This window comes from Octopus bimaculoides, chromosome 5 (assembly GCF_046866305.1).
Source record: "Octopus bimaculoides isolate indiv1 chromosome 5, ASM4686630v1, whole genome shotgun sequence".
NCBI classification, from domain to species: Eukaryota; Metazoa; Mollusca; class Cephalopoda; order Octopoda; family Octopodidae; genus Octopus; species Octopus bimaculoides.
The window spans coordinates 49,675,297-49,682,796 of NC_142932.1; the positions used below are offsets into that span (position 1 = coordinate 49,675,297).

Sequence of the window (7,500 nt, forward strand, 5' to 3'; positions counted from 1 at the left end):
TGTAATCGACTTACCCCTTTCCCCGAAATTGCTAGTCTTGTGCCAAAATTTGAGGTCAATATTAAGAGCAATATTACCTGTATTGTGATATAGAAATGGCGGTACTTTGCTTAAATGGCTTTAAAGAAAATCCATTGATGGCTATTAAGAAGTGAAAGAGGACAACTGTGATAAATAAGATGGCTATTTATGACTGTCTCCACCATTCAAGTATCGGAAGTCAGGCAATCGGTATGCTTCATTCGAGAGACCCCGCTGGTAGTCGGCAGTGACTTCGAGACGAAGAACAACTGTCACATGTTTTCTTAAATGAGTGTATGATTACAAAGAAAGAGAGAAAGGTTGAAAAGTTCCTTTAGAAGAGGGGCTGGTTAGATATGGAGGACGCCGTTTGGGGGAGGAGGAGCCGGTCAGATTTTTACACTGAAGTTTTTGCACTTAACTTCTATGAGCGTGAGATGGTGGGGTGCGTCGGTTTGAGATGGAGAGATTCAGGAGAATTGTGTTGTGTTGTGTGCAACATAGGACTGAAAGCAAATGCAGTGCGCCAACAGAGGTAACGCGTACAGAGCCATAGTTAGTTGAAGAGTGAAATTTATGAATCTATGGATGATATTAGCTGAAGGTTAGATATATTTAAGAAGGGAGAATTCAGATTAAAATTACAGAAAAATAAAAGTATTTTCATATAAATAGGCAAATAAAAAAACAACAAAACAAAAACAATACTCACATCACAAAAATATATTAAAAATGTAAAGCAGCATGCTATTGTCACGACCATTAATAATTCGTAAAACATTTTGATATTTTCCCTCTTTGGTTCTTTATCTTCTTCTATACCAGTATATCAGGAGATATGCCTCAAATATATGAGTACTGATATACGTATGCCTGTGGATGGTACTCAATCAAGTTGAAAGCTTGTGGCTTAGAATATAAATTAGACTTCCGGTAGAATAACTTAAATATATTGTGCGACTTTTCTGGTATTTTCTTGTGATAAGCCCAGGATTATTTTCAGAAAGGCTCTAAAAATGATATATTTATTCCTATTAAGTTGGCCGAAATTTTAGCTGGAATTCTAAACACGGATTCTTAAATCACAGACAATTGAGAAATTGTCAGCATGGAAGTAACATCAGACGAAAATGATTATAATGAACCCTCTGTTTGTTTACATGTCCTGGAGTTTTTCATAACGAAAAGATTATACAATGGATAAAACTGTAGGGCTAAAACAAATCTAGGCTTTCAACTAGCTTTTCTAAATAAATTACTTTTGTCTATTCACCAAACAGTGTGACTTAGACAAGTTTAAGTGAAGGAATGGAATTCAAACAATCATTTCATTCGTTTGAGCATTCCGTTACCGTTGGAATACAGCGTTGTTGCCATGGTGACACATGTTTTGCGATTGTTAAAAAAATAGAAGGTATTTTCGACCATTAGCAAAAGCGATTTTATAAATTTGAATTCTTTGAGACTTATATGAGTAAGCATATGTACAATTTATAATCTATCTTATTTATCGATTTAACTCTTCATATCTATCTATCTATCTATCTATCTATCTATCTATCTATCTATCTATCTATCTATCTATCTATCTGTCTGTCTGTCTGTGTGTGTGTGTGTGTGTGTGTGTGTGTGTGTGTGTGTGTGTGTGTGTGTGTGTGTGTGTGTGTGTGTGTGTGTGTGAGTAAAATTTCTTAATCCAAGTAAAAACTCCCAAAATTCAGTGATAGAGTAGGGGAGTTCACTCACGAAACAGAGGAGGATGAGGGACAGTTTTAGTCTGGGGTGGGGAAGACGAGAAGGCCATGTGATGTTTTGACCTATCACATGATTTGGTGTGAAAAATTTCGCAAGATAGATTTTCAGTGACAATAATATCTGATTGTAAGACAGCGAGCTAGGAGAATCGTTAGCACACCAGGCAAAATGCATAGCGGCATTTCATCCGTCTTTAGGTTCTGGGTTCAAATTTCGCCGAGATCAACTTTGCCTTTCATCCTTTCAGAGTCAATAAAATAAGTGCTAATTGAACACTAGGGTCCATGTAATCGACTTAGCCCCTCACCCAAACCTGCTGGCCTTCTGTCAAAGTTTGAAATCAATAATATCGGATCGTTGGATAAAATCGTTCGTTTTTTCTTTTCTGTTTGGCACTCCATCTTCATTTGTCTGAAAAAGAGGCGAAATTAATAATCAAATTAAAAAAAAAATCATAAACTAAAGTTGAAGAGAGAGTATAGAGCTACAAAAACCATACAAAGCACTCCGATTAAAATATTTTTCGTGTTAATTTAAATATAGGCTCAGGCGCGGTTGTGTGGTAAGAAGCTTGCTTCTCAAACGCATAGTTCCAGGTTCAGTCCCACTGCATGGGACTTTGAACAAGTGTCTTCTATTACAGCTTCGGGCCGACTAAAGCCTTGTGTCTTCAATCACAGCCTCGGGTCGACCAAAACCTTTGGTAGACGGAAACTGAAAGAAGCCCGTCGCATATATGTGTGCGTGTGTGTGTATGCATATATCTATGTGATTTTGTTTTTGTGTTTGTCCCCCACCGGTGTTAGTGTGTTTATTTTCTCGTAACTTAGCAGTTGGCAAGCGAAACTGACAGAATAAGTACTAAGCTTAAGAAAAATAACTCCTGAGATCGATTTGTTTGACTAAAACCTTTCAAGGTGGTGCCCTAGCATGGCCGCTGTCTAATGACTGAAATAAGTAAAAGATAAAAGATAAATGATAACACTGGAAAGGATTGAAATTAATGGAAAACAAGAGCACTCCGAGAGCGCAAACCTCCGCCAAGGCAACACCAACGTCCTCTCAACGATTAGCCGGAGATGATCTTTAAAATGAGAATATCTGAAATAAACTCGACTGTCTTCACAAACGAGAATACTAAAAATGAAGCCCGACCGCTCTCACAAATAAAAAAAAAACGGAAAAATAATCCAGAATCTTTGTTCGGGACCAGATTGATCTCCAAATCGAATCAGTTCGTGCAGTCACGAGGCCAGACATCACATTCACTCGTTACATATGGTGTAACCTGAGCGTGTGTCTTGGCATCAGTAGCTATGGCATGCCTAAACCGTCATGCAGAGGGTGCTGGCAGCAAACTGATCATTGGAATGCGTCCTTTCCATAGGAAAATAAATAACAGATATTCTAACCTGATCAACGGGTAGCCGGGGTTGGGCACGACTCTCATGATAAATGATGACGGAGGCGATGTAAGCATTCGCCACCTCTGCTTGACCTCTCAGGGATAGCTTCCTTTCTGCCTGTTTCTGGGTAATACAGCCATCCTGTTCACCACTTTGTACTAGTTCTTATCAACTCGGAGGTCAGGATCGAACAGTTTAACTGGTCCGTCAGTCCAGCGACCCACAACACCGTCCGAAGGCATCAACCTGATTCTCCAGGTGTTCAGTCGCAAGCCCACTGACTTGTCGGCTTTGATTTTGCTCCTGCAACTGACACATATGTCTTTAGAATGGTGCCAACCGTCTCCGCTTCGGAGACGTCGACACAGCTCTCCCATATTCCAGTTCGAAAGGGATGCTTCTCAACTGTTCCCACTTCAGTTACTCGAGAGCCATCACATACAAAGGAGAAGACAACGGGTAGCCCTGGCGGACCGAGCGTGCGGTGCGAAATGGTTCTGCTAGGATGCCGGTTACTTTAACCACCGAGGAGATGGCGCTCTGCCTTGCAACGATTTAGCCTCTGAAAATGGACCCAAAACCGACCGCTTTCAGGGTGGCTTCCAAGTAGCGATAGTCGATCCTATCAAATACTTTGGATTGAACCAAAATGATCAGGGCCCCACCGTAGCCAGCTTTAGCCCCAGCCCTCTATGATATATCACATAAGGTGGAGGTTGTCGTGGATAGACCTGTTCGGGATTGTGCATGTTTGCACTTCCCCAACTACACTACCGACAAGCGCCAACCTTTTGGTATGAACTTATAGGATCCAATAAAGTAGACCATCTCAACCGGCTGATTTGCGACTTGTGCAACCGCTCATCGTCTCCCGTATTTCAGCGGCCGTTATCGGGTTTTCGCAGAACCACGGGTCTGCTGCCCATCGCATGGCTTCAATTCCTTCGTGTGTGTTTGAGCGCATCGGCCTTAGCTCTGACAACGCAGCCTTCGTATTTCCCCTCGAAGAAATGGACAAGGGTCATTCTCGCCGCTAGCACGTCGGTCACGATGCCTTTACTAATCGCCTCTTCTAGTTTGCTTACTTGTTCTCCTTCTAATCTATTTCTTTCTATAGCTAGCTCTTTGATAAACACTATCGATTCTACTCTAATCCCCCTCTTCATGGTGACACATTACCGTTTGTTGACAATTGCCCCGTCAACTGCCGCTTAACTTGTTCACTAATCCGATCCCTGTAATCTTTGCGTAATGACGCGTTCAGCTTCGTGTAACCGGGTACCTGTCTACGGGTCCTAACTAATTTGACTGTACAGATCATAAACTTATGTTCTGTGTAGCCGATCAATTTGAATTGTGGACAACCTACGCTACTCCTATCTACTGACCTAACGAATACTCTATCTAGATACGATCAAGATAACCCGGTGTGGTTTCCCCATGTCCACACTGGCACATCAGAGAAATCCAGTTGGAACCGGTCAGACACCTGGAAGTTTCTGAGCAAGTTTTTGAGGCTTTTACACCCACTTCTGCTATGTACTAACCTCACACAGTCCTTACGTGCGTCCAAAATACTATTCCAGTCTCCCACAAGTACTAAAGTACGAGACATTCCTGAAAATGATCTTAGACGCCTGAATAAATCTGGCCTTCCAGCCCCTCTCAGGGCATAAACGGCCCCCATTCTAAAGGCGCTATCTTCGCCGTCATTCACGTCCAGGACCTCCACCTTACTGTCCGGGTCCAAGAAGATTGCCCGAACTTCAAAATCTAAGGATTTCTGGAATAGCACTGCTACACTACTGCCCGCTCCCGGCAAACCTCAAGATGAGAACATCTCGAATCCTTCGAAAATGGATGCTAGGACATGCTTTCTCGAAACTCCTGTTTCGCTAATAACAGTGACATCTAAACCATGTGATTTGAGATCGTTGAGCAAGCGACCTTGTTTCCAAGCTGACTCCAGGGCACGCACCTTCACACACCTCACTTTCAGCGCAGGCATGTTAGTCGGAGAAAGACTAAAAGGGAGATCACTCACCTTAATTTTTGAGAAGCCCAGTTATCACGGACTTATCTTCGCGCGAATATTTTTTAAACAGCCCTTCTAAGAGTTTTTATTGACAGTTTTTTTTTAAATCCTCACTAGCTGGGAATTTTCTCGTATTATTTTGTAAAAGTCCGAAAATGTACTAATTAAAAGTCCATCTTCTGCGGTTTTGAGGATGAAATTTTCAAATTCATTTCATTCGTCTAAATTTTATTTTTATTTTCAGTTTAACAATCTATTAAGTCACTGTTGCTTTTGTTCACAATTGTGAAGTCGATGGATACATTTGTGTACCATTTAGATTGTTTTTTTTTTTTATAAAAGTTTTAGGCTTGGTTGTTGTAGAGTTCGTGTTTTCTTGCTGGTGTAGTCGTTGTTGTTGATGATGATGTTGCAGCTGCTGTTGTTTTTGTTTTTAATGATGTTGCTATTGTTGGTGGTTGTGAAGTAGGCTGAAGATGTGGTTTTTGTGTTTGTTGTTGTTTTTGTGGAGTTTTCAGAATGGGGATCTGTATCCTCCTCCTTTTTCATTTCGCCCCTTTGGAGACTCATTGCCATCTTTCGGCATGATCTTTCTTCTGCATGTTATTTCCCAAGGAATTGGCGGGCGATGGAAGAATCCGGTCGAAAGAGGAAATTGAGCTGTTGTTGTTGGTTTGCAGAGCAGGAAGTTTGGGAAGAGCTTGCTCGTCAGTGGCAGCAGGGGAAGAAATTGGTTTTGGTATAGGAGTCCTGATCTGTTCATGAGGTTGTAGATGCGGCCGTGGAGTTGCCAATAAGGTTGGTTTCGGTTTCTTTAATTGAGGGTAGAAAGCTTTTTCATGGGTTGTGTTTCTGCAAGTGTAACACTTAGCTTTCCTACCCACCACCACAATTCTTATGGGCTCCACACCTTACATGTAAATTATGCTAGGATTCCTATGGAAATTTTCTACAGTCACCAGCATTTCTACTTCCACCTGGACCACTGACCAATTTTTCTTTCCGGGCGGATTTCTAAGTTAAAATATCACCATACCCATCCACAATCATCGTGAAATACTGGATGTCAGGTTCCGGAAGCACATTCGTAAAATGTAACCTTATTCACTCGTCACACCAGATAAGACGAAATGAAAATATTTTCATCTGAAGAGTAAGTGTACAAGGTCATATTTATCGTTGCCTCTTCGCTAAGGCATAAAATAACAAAAGATCCCAAATCTCTCGCTCTTCTGACATGCCAAATCGAAGCCTAGATATCTTTCAGGCATTTTCTACCTGTGCTGGAGTCGGATTTACGATCCGTCTGGTCTTCTTATTAAGAGAACGGTATATCACAATTCTTTTGGGGACCTGATATTTTTGGCCTGGTGGTAGAACTAGAAGATTAGGTTTTAGTAGGCATTTTCGAAGATTTTTTACCAAAATCACTATCGAAAGAGTGCTCCACCTATCTCTGATCAGTAATTTTGGGGAAAGATGTGCTGGATTTCTCGTTGCTGTTGTCACTATTGTTGTTGTTCTTAGTGGAGGATTGGTTTCATTTTCTTATAAATTTTCTTCTGTTTTTCCTGAAATGTGTTGTTATTGTTGCTATTGTTGTTGTTGTTGCTGCTGCTGTTACTATTGGCTTCCACATTTTTTCTAATTTGTTCTACTTCAAACTGGGTGTTATTGTTGTTACTGCAGTTGTTGTTGATAGAGTTGGTTTTCAAGAATTATATGTTGAAATATTCCGACTTGTGAACAATTTCAACGTCACTCTTGTTAAATGCACGTTTGTCGTCTGCTTTTTCTCTTTTTTTAAGGGGGTGATATAGCACGTCGCGCTCACTCTCCCTTTCACTACGTTCTGATGACACTCCTCACTCTCTTATTTACGAGCATCATCGCGTCAATTGCAATTTTCTTCATGGACAATCGAAAAATTTCACTATACAAAATTAAATCGAGATGTCTCCCAACACTGGCAAACAACACACGAAAAGAAACTCGCCTATCAGCAGAAACCAACTTGCTTTCCACGATAGTACTAATTCCCAAACTGGACACAACAGCTATCCGTAGTTTCATTTACACAATAATAATAAATCTTTCTGCTATTGACACAAGGCCTGAAATATTTGGGGAAGGGTGCTAGTTGATTACATCCTCTCCAGTGGTACTTATTTTATCGATCCTGAAGAGTTGAAACTCAAAGTCGACTTCGGTGGAATTTGAACTCAGAACGTAAAGAACCGTAAGAAATGCCGCTAAACATTTTACTGGCTGCGCTAATTTTTC

General features: G+C 40.9%; 1 protein-coding gene and 1 long non-coding RNA gene across 5 annotated transcripts in view; one reads left to right on the forward strand and one right to left on the reverse strand.

Annotated features, from left to right (window-relative positions):
• LOC106869252 (uncharacterized) overlaps positions 1-7,500 on the reverse strand; it is an 18,397-nt gene that overhangs the window by 8,825 nt on the left and 2,072 nt on the right. The window contains exons 1-2 of one of the 2 annotated variants that reach the window (XR_001409383.3): positions 5,227-5,241; positions 734-2,187 (exon numbers count right to left, since the gene is read on the reverse strand). This is a non-coding gene — a long non-coding RNA (uncharacterized LOC106869252). Of the gene's footprint in view, positions 1-733; positions 2,188-5,226; positions 5,242-7,500 lie in introns of those variants that run through there. The other variant, XR_016241884.1, reaches the window with a different exon arrangement.
• Positions 1,347-7,500, forward strand: part of LOC149135517 (uncharacterized) — a 19,954-nt gene continuing 13,800 nt past the window's right edge. The window contains exon 1 of one of the 3 annotated variants that reach the window (XM_089352228.1): positions 1,347-1,495. The gene's annotated coding sequence lies outside the window, so the exon portion shown is untranslated. The remainder of the gene's footprint in view (positions 1,496-7,500) is intronic. The other 2 variants (XM_089352227.1, XM_089352230.1) reach the window with 2 other exon arrangements.